The sequence below is a fragment of the Ambystoma mexicanum genome, chromosome 9 (assembly GCF_040938575.1).
Source record: "Ambystoma mexicanum isolate Mex_15411 chromosome 9, UKY_AmexF1_1, whole genome shotgun sequence".
NCBI lineage: Eukaryota > Metazoa > Chordata > Amphibia > Caudata > Ambystomatidae > Ambystoma > Ambystoma mexicanum.
This window is the reverse complement of record NC_090931.1, coordinates 1,166,602,111-1,166,616,532: the sequence shown is the minus strand read 5'-3', so window position 1 is coordinate 1,166,616,532 and position 14,422 is coordinate 1,166,602,111.

Sequence of the window (14,422 nt, the reverse complement as noted above, 5' to 3'; positions counted from 1 at the left end):
AGCACATGTAGTAGCAGAAACAATTCATAACTTAACTGATTAGTTTCATGCAAATAAATGATTGCTCTGTTTCAAAGCTGCTATTTACCCTATGCATATGTATCACTTGATGTGATTGGACCCTAAGGAAAGTAGTGTGAGTACAATGTATACAAATATGACCATATACAGGGAAAGTACAGCCATAAAAAAAAACAACAGAACTATCAGAAAGTGCTCATAAGTCTAGTGATTATCTTTATGCACAAAAAGGATTGCTGTCTTTCAAGCTTGTGTTTTCCCATATGTATATGTTTCATATCATGTGACTGTACTCCAAGGGAATTACTGTAAGAACCTACTAGAAGGATACGTCTACAAATTAAATAAAATTCTTAGTTTCTGACTGTTACTGAAGAAAACCATGTGGCCTAGATATGTCAGCAAAAGAAAAAATAGTGAGCCAGACATGTGACGTCATCAGTGATGTCATCAATGACATTTGTGATGTCATCTTTGATGTCCTGGGTGTTAGTCTTAGCAGTGCACAGTGGTGGCACGAGTTATGGTTGCTTAGCTTACCATAACTGCCGAATTTCAAGGGTTTTTCGGTATTACTTGGAACCATAACGTCCCTTTAACAAAGTTTTTTCACTGACTTTCATAGGTTTTTAGTAGCGCAACTTAACCATAACGTCCCTTTTACAACGTTTTTTCACTGAATGTTTAAGTTTCAAATAAACCTTTTAATTTGCAAAACAAACCTACTTCTTGGCTCACTGGGGTCAGGGGGATTCTAAGAGAGGGGTGTTATATAAGGGTTGTCATCAAGAGTAAACGAACTGGACATAAAAATATATCAATAAGGGTTTCCCTCAGCAACCCAGACTAGGCATTGACTTAGCTGTAGTGTTGAATTGAATCCGCTTACAGTATGAATGTATATTCTCCAGGAATCATATGTGCTATGAGTCAGTGAGTGGTGGATTGGTGGCATGGATTGGTGTAAACCTATCTTCTTGCACTCAGGTACTCGAAAACGGGTGCCCTGACATATTACCTATTCTTTTGGAACTGCATTTTGGATTACATATTGTTTTATTATTAATGCATATGAAATTCCTGCAAGAAGGCCATACATAAACTGAATATTCTTTTGAAAAAGGGTTTTCAATATTTGAAAATAATTGGCAAGTTCTATGTATGATAATGAGGGATGTTAGGTTGTTTGTTTGTTTGTTTGTTTGATATTTATTTTGCGAGCCAGATCCGAGGGTATCAGGGCGCAGGCAGAAGAAGGCAGTCATACAGCTTGGTGCACAGGTTACATATGTTCCAAAGTATCAGAAAAACATCACAGTGGTAGAGAGTATACAATAGTGGAGAACATATAGGCAATCTAAATACAGGAACGTGTACAATTATTTACAACTATATTCACATTTTGCAGGTTCATTTACCATCATTCTCTAGGAGCCATGTGATCAGATGTGTCCTAAACTTGGTAAAGGATTGGTAGAGGTCCATTCTAATTGTGGTAGGTAGTGAGTTCCACAGTTGGGCTGCTTTGACTGGGAAACTGGTGCCCACAATGGTGGAGAGTTTAAAGCGAGGCACCTGAAGGCAATTGGAATTCACTAGTCTCGTAGGTCTAATAGATGTTTTTCTAGCAAATATTTCTATTAGATATTGTGGTGCTTTATTGTTTAGGCATTTATGGATGAGAGATGCTGTTTTTAGTCTGATTTTCTCATGTGTGGATAGCCACTTGTACTTCCTTCTTGTTTCAGAAAAATGTTCTTTCTTAGAGATACTAAGTGCGGCTCGTAGGGCATTGTTTTGGAGTATATGTATTTTGTTGATAATGAATTTGGTTGCTCCAATATATAGGGCATTACAGTAATCCAGCTTGGATATACTGAGGGCTCTGGCTAGGATCAAGCAACTGTTGGGCGAGAGGATTTCTTTGCCAGCTCTAATTAATTTGCATGTATATGCTGTAGAGGAGGCTAGGGTTTTTACCTGTTTATTGAATGTTAGGGTGGAGTCTAAGTAAATACCTGGGGTTTTTACTTCCTTGGCAACCTTAATAAGGTTCCCAACGATGATGAAAGATGAGTATTCTGTGCCAAGTCTGGTGAGAAGAGAAGAGGTTCCGAGGATGATAAGCTGTGTTTTATCATCGTTCAGACAGAGGCCGTGAGTGGCCATCCATGCCTGAACAATACTGTAAATTCTGTTCACCAATGCTAATTCCTTGCTGTAGTCCCCCATAAGAGGCAGGAGGATCTGGGTATCATCTGCATAATTAGTGTATGTATATTTGCAGTTTGAACAGTTTGATTCCATTGATGATATCCATGATGAGGAAGACTCAACTTTTTATATTCCGGACCTAAATTCAGTCAAACCAAAAAGAGAACATAGTATTGCTGTAAATTAATTGAAGCTATGGGTTAAGGAAGGAATTCGAGCACTAAATGGTCGAATCAGGGAGGATAAACCAGCCATCCCAGCTTTGGCATTCAAGTCATATTGATTGTATGTTCATTAATGTTGTCTGCTGGTAGAATATGCAAACGTTTGAGATGTTTAGACACTCAGAATGTGGTCAAGACTCTTTGCTTCTAGAAGTGTTGCATTTCTCAGTAACTAAACTGACAATTTCTACGAACTGTACAAATAACCAAAGTATGTTTATGTGGGAGAGATAAGATCAGAATGTCTGCATCAAAAAAATACACATGGAACCGATGCCATTTTTGAATTTTAAATGGAGACTGACTTGCTCAATACAGTCAAAATGGTTGATTCCTTGGTTGGTTGGAATAGCTGATGTTATTTTCCATTTGTTTTATTATTTGTTTCTAAACCGTAAACACAAATCATCAAAACTGGTGAATAGAGGTTGTTTGAATGACCATGAATGCAGACAATGTAAATTCTTAGTATTACTGAAAAATATCTGACATAGGAATAGTGATGAGACAGCTGGTAAAAAGACTTGAATAAAATAATAAAAAAGTGAGGCTTTGATAGAAGCAACAGCAAATAGTGATATCTATAATTGTGTATTTCAAGAGGCCTGCATCCATACGTCAAAATTCCACCAACATTTTGGCAATTTATATTGTGAAAATAGATACTTTTTTGATAGAAGGCATTGCTACTTCATTCGCATTGACCCCTTGATGGTCTCAACAAAGGGACAGAAATCAGCTGTATATGCCCAAAAGATAGGGATAAAGTACCAGTAAATATGTTTAAAAATGAGTAGGTGATTTGTGCCCCATATCTAACACAATTGATCTCTGCTAACTCTTGTCTTAATAAAGTTCCTTGTTCATGGCAGAGGGTGCGGGTCATGCCAGTGAACATGAAAGGTGGGAGACAATAGCTTGGCAAATTACTAACCAATCTCTTTCTTGGAAGCTGCTTGCAAGACATTTCATAACATTTTGTTAGAGTTCTTAGAGGAATGCTAAGGTCAAATAGTATTGTATCTGAGCAGCAGGCTGGTTTTCAAAAGGAACTTGGAACTATTAATCACAGCTTTGTGTTGTATTTATTGATTATTATTATTGATAGTGCAGTATGTTATTCTTAAGAAGTTAAACATCTGTATGAGTTTTGCTGATCTTCTGCCCCAACTGATTCAGTTCTGAGACAAGCCCGCCGGTATGTACTGCAAAAAATAAGCACGCCTCGTTTCAGTGCTGTCATGACTTTATATTCATATAACGCATCAACTGTCTGTTATGGTTTAGAGGGCAAAACAAGATTGCCTTCACTATTGAGAAAGGTGTGAGACAGGCGAACGTTTTGGCCCTTAAGCAGTATTTTTAATCATTTTTTGGTGAAAAATATATCAACGTAACCAACTAACACACCTGTTTTAAATGTTTCTTCAATAAGTATCCTATTGTTTGCCGACAATTATGTTTTGGTATCAACCAACATGAGGTTGATAAAATAGCGGCTGTTATTTGCAGTTTTATGGACTGCAACGTGGCTTGAAATAAAATACGCAAAACAAATTGAATGGCATGTTATGGAAATAGAACAAATACTGTATTTTGTGAATGTTTTTTTCTATGCCTAATTTGGTATTTCACAGAAAGGCTTATGGGAGGATCAAATGGTTACATCTAAACTGATTATAAATTAGCTGCCATTTTCAAAGATTTCACAGGAGCAATGGGGCAGATCAGTTACACCTCTGCCAAAGGTATTCATAACAAAGTATACGTTCACGGTACTGCCATCTGATGGTCACATGAAATGCAGTTTATCATCTCAAAATGAGAATATTTAAAAGCATTTATTGAGCCTTCCTTTTACAACTTCAAACTTGGCTGTCCATCTTCTACTAGGTAGTCCCTTAATGCAGGATTGGTCTGCTTCGTGTATTTTCTTTATTAGGTAAACACTATATAGATGTCAGTAGCTGTCTACTTACAAAGGAGCTATTAATGTTGTAGTTAACCAGGGTGGACCTTTGGGGAGGAAGGATGGCTCAGGGACAGCACATTTGTTTTGGAAGCAAGACAATGCAGCACAACACAGGTTCGAATCCCAAGCGTGCTATAAATGATTATGATATAATAATCATAATTAAACCGTACCTTTGATTTAACAAGTGAGAGACATTTTATAATCTATTGTGTTGCCAAAATTGTGTGATAATTCATCTTCTGTTTAATGGTGATTTTATTTTCAGCTGTATGTCAAGCTAAAGAAGCATTTGTTTGAACAGTATCTGCATTTGGTTCCAAACGTTTATACTAGAGACTACTTGTCATGGGTAATTTGCCTATTGGTAGCCTTTACTAAAAATGGAACTCAAATTGTTCTTATTTAGGACCTCTGTGTAAAACTAACAATAAATATGATATTTAATCCTATGGATGAAGGACCATGGAACTTGCCATTTGACATCTGCTGTATATTTTTGCACATCTTTGGGCTAATTTACAAAATGTTTAGCACGGAGCACAGTGACTTTGCACTGCAAAAGTACACTTTGCACCACACTACAAAAGCCTAATTTACAAAACGTTTAGAGCAGAGCAAAGTGACTTTGCACTGCCAATGTACACGTTGCTTCATGCTTGGACCTGATTTACAAATGGTTAGCGTGGAGCATAGTGACTTTGCACTGCAAACGTACACTTTGCACCGCCTAGAGCCTATTTTATTTTAAGTGCTAAGTAGTTAGAGCGAGCAAGAACATTGCAAGGACAAATGTACTGAGCTGGCAGCTGATTCATGGAATCCAAAATGCCTAGAACATTTCAGAACAAAGAGTAGCACGTGGCACACCCACAATATGCCCCCATGGCAAACATAACATAACCATCATTAATTGTCATCCTTTAATACGATTTTCTTCCAAAAGCATATCTAACATTATCTGTAAATGACAATGGTACACTAGTTACCTACTAAACCAGATACCTTAAACGTTTGTTTCACTAGTTAAACAACTTTTTCAATATGACTGCCTTCTGGTTAGTGCATATCGAGAGACATGGGGCACTACATAATGTATCTTCAATTTAGGCATATTCAATTCACTAAGAACTGCATAATTCGCTGCTGCTTGTGAAATCCCCAGTATTCTATTGACAGATACATTTTCAATAAATTGAATTTCTTTAAAAGTTCCATGGCGAAAAGTACCCCAATCGTATTATTCTAGGCCCTTTGCTCCATGCTTTTCCTCATAATTTCAACAGGTTGTAATGAATAATTCTTAGCAAATGTAACCATTTCTCAAATTACCTGTCTGATATTTGACTTGTGTTTACTTATGTGGGATTGATGATTCAAACTGGAGACCAAACCTATGTAGGTATAAAATGTAAATACTGCTATTGGTGCACAATTGTAGATAACATCGTCTGCCTTGTTTTTAAGGAGAGACGCACAGAAGCTAAGTCCTCAACGTGTACCTTCCAAAATATGTTCTCCATGGTTTCCATGTAGACATTCATCAGTCTATGTAATGAGTTTGTGTTTCTTGGTAGTAGGACACAGTCATCCTGTAATGGTAGAGATGTACCAAAGCAACCCAAAATTAGGAGACAGAAAATGCTCAAAAACAGAGTACACAAACTACAGAAAGAGCACTACTTTATTTCCAGACCATCTGGGTGAGAGCACACATCATAAAAAGTGGGCCCTGTATCAAACGCCCATTTGGGGCCAAACAATTTAAAGCTGCAGGCCACAAGATTTGCATATTTGATAAGTGTTACAACCATTCAAAACCTATGAATATAAGTGGCTACGCGTCACCACACCCCTATAGAACACTATACATTCTGCTTGCTAATTGACAGATCCACCCTTGCCCCCCTAGAAATCCCACCCTCAAACCATGACCTCATTTATGTTCGGACCGTGTTCTAATTGTCTGGCCCATACAAGGCAGTCCTGACAAAGTAGCTCTATGCTAATTGGATAGTAAATCCTTTTAGATAGCTTTGAGCTTTAGAGTCTCACTGAGATCTGACTAATGGGAATGTGGAAAAGAACAGGGAGGGCAAATATGTTGCAAATCCCCTGAATAGTATAAATGTGTATCTCTGTTCCCCGAGCCCTGCACCTGCACCCCATGCTACTCCCATCTCGACACAAGCCGCAAGCCAGTACACCATAGCCTTCCTGCTATCTTTTGATGGACTGCCAAGCTGAGAGACTGCTGTTTGAATTTAATTTCATCAATTTTATTAAAATTATTAAGGCAGTAAGCTCACAGAACAGGGTCTTTCTTGGCACTGGGAGTGCTGTGTTCATTCTCTAACTTTGTAAATTGGCATGATGTCATGTTGTGTCCTTTGTATATTAATTTGCCTTCTGACTTGAACGGCACCTGCTGATCTGGAATTGAGTTTCAAGTTACGGGGGCTGCTTCAATTGCAACAAACAGTGGTCGAAGTGTAAGAAAAGAAGTAGTGGAACTATGTTCCCTGCTAGCCTGCCCCGCTCCTCACAAACCCCATCGCCCTTACCTCTCCCACACACAATACAAACCACCAACCACATTTGCCTGCTGTTTAAGGGAACGTCCGGTACAGTGCACTGAAAGTGCAAGTTTCAACCTCTTGCTACACTGTTATTTTAAAACGAAACCGTTCCGGAACGGTTTCTTTTAAAAATAAAAGTATAGGAGCTGTAAAACTTAATTTAAAAAAGTAGAGGAGCACCTCTCCCGTCCGCTCCCACTCACTTCGACCACTGCAATTAATCAGCCTCTGCTTTTCCTACCAAAGCATCCTAACATTGAGTTGCTAACACTCACCACAAAATAACATTAAATTAAAAGGGGCCCTAGTTCTGAAAAACAGCTTAGCAGGATAACGTGGTGTCATTTGTGACATGTAATTCTAATGTCATAATAAAATGGCCATTCTCTTGCTCACAATGCCCAATGGCAGCACTCACTGTTGCAACACAACTCAGTAATGGGGCATGTCTGTACAAACTAATATAAAAATGTTTTATGAAGGGCAACTATATGAATATTAAAGGCATGCAAAATGAAAAACAGTTTTCCTTCAAAAAGAAGAATGTGCTGCCGTAATATGTTTAAAAGCTTTTGCTACATCTGTTTTCCAGTATGTTGCTGCATACTTTGCTGCATGTATAGTTTTGCTGAATGCACGTTGCTGTGCATATTAACTATCATATTATAATGAAGCAACTTACACATATCTACGCAACAGTCACATTACCATTAAAGGCCTCATATATAGATGATGGGGGCTTTTACAATACTGTAACTGTGCACGCTCTTAGAACTTTGGATCTGCATATTAACAGTCTGCATAGGATAAACTGGAATAGCCCAAATTCAGTTCTCAAAACGTCATCATTCAGATTTGGGTGAATCGCTGTAAGAAAGTTGATATGATTATTGGAAATAATAGGGGGCATTTATAATGCGCCTGTGCACAAGTGTTTCTAGGTGCAACAATACAAGGATGGGGAAACTAAGGAGGACAAAATAACGATTTTACTAGGCCTTGTGTCACTTAGATCGCTCAAGTGCGGGTAAGAGGGAAGGGGAGAAGTGCCAGGGGGGGAGGGGAAGGTGGAAGTGTAGTTAACTTTCAAGTGCAGCCAGCGGGTGGCAGAGAGAAGGGACTGTAGGGTTGCAGATACAGACTCTTAAGTGCAGGGGAGCCCGGAAGCAGTGCTAGGGCAACTGGACATGCAACCTGACGGATATTGAAGTCAAAGATTCTATAAAACAAGTTGTGTTCCAGAGAGAATGTCGTTCAGATTTGTCTAATCCATTATCTTTCGTAACTCAAATTTACCAAATATTTTAAATGACAAATCTAACAAAGATACAAGCCCATGGCATAAGGGATCCCCTTTTTCTCCTTTCTCAAAAATAGGAACAATTGCTGTGTTTTTCCATGATTCAGGGTATAATGCAGATGCTATTATAGAATTAAATACAGTATAACAAGTCCATACATATCCAGATGATGTTTACGTAATGCTGTAGGAATATAAACGTAGGATCTGGAGATTTGTTAAGTTTCATTCTAACAATACATTCAATTATCTCAGTAGGTGAAAATACGAGATAACTAACAGATAGCAACATTATTTCAGCATTCATTCTGCAAGGTGACATGGCTGACTCAATGTCCATATAAAAGTATGTGAAAAATGTTATGCAGTCATCTGAACTAATATTTTATATATTGTAGAATGACTCGCTAGACCCGGAAATGCCAAGATCTCGCGAGGGAGCGAGAGGTGTGGAACGCTGCAGGAAGCAGCATCCGCATTGATGAGGTCCGGAGCCACAGAGTAGCAGCCGATCCCTGCACTCCTCCTGCATTGGGAGCCAGAGACCTGCCACAGCTTTGTCAACTGAGTAGAAACCCAGAGACTTGGACATTACTTTCAGTGAATCTAGCTGTACTGCATGATTACCTTAATTTATGCTGCAACTGGTATTTGTCAATAACCCCAAGTTCAACCTAATTCAGGGTCTGACCTGTTATTATACCACATATATTAAACGGCTTGCTATTTTTGGGACCACTGACACAAATCCTCTTGTGATTGTTTCCATATAGGCAATTAAACAATTATCTGAATACAGGGAGATTGTTGGAGATGCAAATCAAACTCTGCTAAAACACCTAATACAGATTGAACTTCAAACCTCAGGGAATAGTTTATATTACGCTCAAGCCATTTGATCAAAACATTTGACAGCACAGCAAAACATACGAGACCATTCCTCGGGAAATGTCAATTCTTTAATGTGTATAATTTTGAACAGGCAGTTCACAGGATTTTATCTTCACCTCCACCTGTTGAAAGAAACAATTCACCACCGATAAACACTGTCCACCGATATATACCATGAGTCTATACACATAGGTCTCTCGTTTAACAGGTCTATCACTCAACAATCAATAATGGGCAAGAAAAACTGCAACATTTCAGTGAATTTAGAGTAAATCCCATTTTCAATTTTGTTTGTCATGGATAAATGGTCTACATCATTTGTGCACACTTATTTGAATGGAAGTGATTACAAATGTGACTGAACAATAAAACAGTGATTCATGTTCAGAGCAGGACTGTGTGTGGTGAGAGTGTGGTTGAGATTGTGGTTGTGAATGCTGTGATGGAACATTGGAGAGCCTACAGTGCATGGGGAATCACCTTCTTAGCCACCCTGGTGAGAGTTATTAAGATGTCTTGGGACATGCTAACGTGGGGATTACATCTCGAGTGTTACTCTATGATTAGAGCTGAGTGAACATATTCAGTAATTGGCTGAATCATACCTATTCTGGGTGTTTCATGTTCGTGCAAACCTTTTGAACTTTCCCAGTGATTTGTTCAAGAAAGGCTGGGGTCCCCAGAGAGTTCAAATGTGATCATGAAGAGGAAGAGCAGGCTGACGGCATCCTAGAGTACCATGTAACTTGCCCTATTGCCTTATTGGACCTTGGCATGTCCCTGCTGGGAAATGGGATAGGTACACATGTGGATTTATTTTTTGTCAGCTACCTTGGAAAGAGAAAGATAGATCTGGGGGTGATGCCATTGATAGCAGTGGGTGTCAGAAGACAGCATCGGGGTGTTGAGGCAAGTGGGGATGGCCTGCACCCCCAAATGTGACCCACACACAGAGTTTGGGAAAGGGCACTTTGGGCTCTTGAAGAAAGGGAGGCCACACTGGTAGAAGAGGTAAGTTGTTTATTCTACGGAGCTCGCCGGTCGCCCTAATCACTCCAAGCTCAACTCTGTTTTTTTCTTAACTGCCACTGTCCGCTGCGGTCACGCGACTCCCATTCAAAGGATAACACAAGAGCACGCACGACCGCCGCGAGACAGCATAACATTCTCTACACATCTTCCCCCTCAAACAGGGAAAATACCTTTTTTCAATAATGCTCATAACAGTAACGTAAAAAACTTAACAAAATGACAGATAAGTAATCAGAAAAAATTTGTCTGAACTGGACAGAATAGAAAGTCAACAGTAATGCACAGTTTGCACATGACCTGAGAAACCTCAGAGTCCAGTTTCATAATGCACATCTTACACATGACGTGAGCAACTTCAGTGTCAAGTTTCGTGATCCCTCATCCACACCGGCTTAGATCTAGCCCTATGTGAAGAATCTTCTTTGACCTTTGAAGGTCATCTTCTCTGACCTTCCCACCTGCATTTTCCATGTTCTCATCTGGCACCCCTCTTTTCATCTCTTCATTCAATTTAGGATTATCCTCCTCCACAGTTCTCAACTGTTCCTCAAATTTACTCTTTTCCCCATCACCCGCTCTCGCCAACCTTCCTTTCGACCAAACTTCACCACCTTCCAAAACGACCACATTTCCTTTTACTGCACATATCTTCTTCGGACCCAGAAATCTACTTTCCACACACCTGTTCACTAGTCTAGGATTTTTGACATATACTTTTTCCCCAACCTTCCATTCTCGTTCCTTCACTCTCATCCTGTCATCAAACAGTTCCTTATTTCTTTCCTGACTCAATGTAATTAGTTTCATAATATGATTCCGATCAACATTAACCACTTTGGCCATTCCCAAACATCCTGGACAAAGCCTTGTCCCAGGCTCCCTTCCTTTCATCGAAACAAATGGAGATACCCCCGTCACAGAATGTGGCGTAGTGACATAATTCCATGTCAACATCCTTAATACTTCCCTCTATGGTTGTCTCGATTTCATGGCCATCTGCAGGCCCCCTTTTATGTACCTGTTTATTCTTTCAACAAGTCCATTGGCTTTAGGATTATACAGAGCAGTCCTTGTGTGTTTTATGCTGTATCCCGCAAGAAACTTTTTCATTGCCCCAGACAAAAATTGCACCCCATTATCCGACACAATTTCAACCGGTACCCCCTCTTTAAGAAACACTTTTTCCAAGAATCCAATCAACTCCTTTGCCGTGACCTCCTTTACAGCTTCCCACTCAAACCATTTGGAATGAAAATCCACCAAGACAAACACAAACTTCAAGCCTTCTCCCAGACCCGCTACAGGACCCATTATGTCCACCGCTAACTTGCTCCACGGCTGGTCCGGTACCACATTTGGAATCATCGGAGCCTCCCTCACCACTCTGCATTTGACACTCGTTTGGCAAATTATGCAATCCTTGACATACCTTTCCGCACACCTATCAATTCCCGGCCACCAATAATTCTGCCTCAATTTCCTCTTCATAGCCGCTTCTCCAGGATGCCCCTGCTGAGCCAGCTCAACTAGTACCGACCTAAGGGCATGAGGAGGAACAATACACCTCCCTCTCCTTAACCTATCATCACATAGGTTTAACTAATTTTTCACTTCCCACCAAGTATTGAATTTACAATCCAAGTCCTTTTTTTCTGGCAACCCCCCACACCATCCAACTTTTGACTAGCTTGAGATCATCATCAGAATTTTCTTCTTTTGCCCATTCCTCCTTACTAACCGCACCTTTTAACTCCGCCACTACTAACTCCTCCTCCGTCTCTCTGTCTTCCATAGGTTCACTCCTGAGTGGTAGTCTGGAAAGGCAGTCTGCCACAACATTACGCTTCCCTGGCAAGTAGCTCACATCAAAGTTAAAGTTTTGGAGTCCCAGACCCCACCTGCTTATTCTTGGAGAACCCATGGCCCATCTCCCACTCTCAAACATCTGAACCATGGGTTTGTGGTCCGACCTGACAACAAATCTCCTTCCCCACAAGAAGAACTTAAAATGATTTACTGCCCAAACCATGGCCAACGTTTCTCTTTCAATAACTGAATATTTGCTCTCTGCCCCTCTCAGCGTCCTAGACGCAAATGCTATCACTCTCTCAGTATTGTCTCTGTCGTACTGCACTAACGTCGCACCCAGACCCAACATGCTCGCATCTACTACCAAAACAGTCTTGTCCTTAGGGTCAAATCTACCTATGGATGGTGCCTCACCCACTGCTTGCTTAATACACTCAAAAGCCACATCACATTCAGCAGACCATTCAAACTTCACTCCCTTTTTGAGTAACATTCTGAGGGGAACTGACACTTTGGCAAAATCCTTTACAAACCTATGATAATATTCGGCCAAACCTAAAAATGATTTCACCTGCTCTTTATCTTTTGGTACGGGTGCACATCTCACTGCTTCCACCAAATTCTTTTTAGGCATCACCCCTTGCTCATCTATCTCATGTCCCAGATACTCCACTCTGTGTACCGCAATCTTACACTTGCTCCTCTTCACCGTCAACCCTGCCTCACTCAATCTGCTCAACACCTCATCATGTTCTTCAGTAGAACTAGCATATATCAGCACATCGTCCTGGAACACAATAATGTTCTTTACTCCACTCAACACCGTCTCCATGACCCTTTGGAATACGGCTGCCGCCGAGGCAAGCCCAAATGGCATCCTGCAGTATTTGAATGAACCAAACACCGTGATAAATGCTGTCAGGTGTTGACAATCCTCCTTCAGGGGAACCTGGTGGTAAGCTTGTGAAAGATCAATAACCGAAAACACTTTGGCATTGTTCAGTACTGATAGCTGGTCACCTATTATTGGTAGAGGATGTCTATCCACTAAGATGTTCCTGTTCAGATCTCTCAGATCCACACATAGTCTAATATCTCCATTGGCCTTAGCTGCTACTACTACCAGCGATAGCCATTCCGAACGTTCACTCTTCTCTATTACTCCCCTTTGGAGTAACGACTCCACTTCTTCTTTGAGTTTCTCATCTAATCCATGAGGTACCGGCCTCACCCTGTGCACTTTCGGACTGGCCCCTGCCTTTAGTTGAATTTCATGTTCAAAACCCTTCAACATCCCTAGTTCCTCACGAAACACCATGGGATACTCCTTTTCCCATTTATCCTTCAGTTCAGCTACATCAACTGGTCTCTCCGCATTCGCTTCTATTCTAATTCCCAACTTCCACTGTTCTTCCCATCCTAGGAGTGAAGAACCTTCTTGGGTAACATACACCTCTGCTTCGCAGCTCCTCCCTTTATACTTGATGGAAGCCTGGAACATCCCTATAATTCCAATTCTAACGTTTCCATACGCATACGGTTCTATGTTGTGCTTCTTCAATTGTGTCACGTCTCATGCAACTCAGAAATGTCGCCTTTGACATCAATGTCCATGGTGAGCAACTGTCCACCTTCATTGTCACCACCCTTCCATCGACCATGAATACATCTGTAGGCGCACCTCCCTTGCTTGAGACCTCTGTTACTTCCAGTACATGCTTCGTTTGGTTGCTGTTTCCCATTTCCAGATCCTCACCTTGTTCAGACATTCTTCCACCTGCTTCAATGCTCTGCACTGTCCCTGATTCACGACAAACTCTCGCGAAATGCCCTTTCTTCTTGCATTTTAGACATGAGATATTTCTAGCTGGACAAAACATGCTTGTGGAAATATGACGGTTACTACCACACTTGTAGCACTTGATTTCCTTGTTGGAGACTCCCTTGCGAAATCCCTTCACTGCAGCCACCTCTCCTTCCGACTTGTCTCCCTTCATAGTGGTCATATATTTATGGGTCTGTTCCATACTTCTTGCCATGTCTATGGCCGACTCCAGCGATGCATCTTAAGATAGTAGCCTCTCTTGTATCTTTATGTTATTCGTGAAACAAACTAATTGGTCCCTTATGAGAGAGTCAGTGAGCAGCCCAAATTCACACGTATGACTAAGAGACCTCAACGCTGCAATGAAGTTTTCCACCGGCTCCTGTGGCTCTTGTACCCTTTAGAAGAACTTGTGTCTCTCAAATGTTATATTTTTCTTGGCTTCAAAATGAACTTCCAACTCCCTTTCCGCCATGGAATATTGGTCCACCTCCCCTGGCCTTGCAGTGGAAGATCAAGTAATCCATCATAGACACTTCTGCCTTCGGTTCCCAG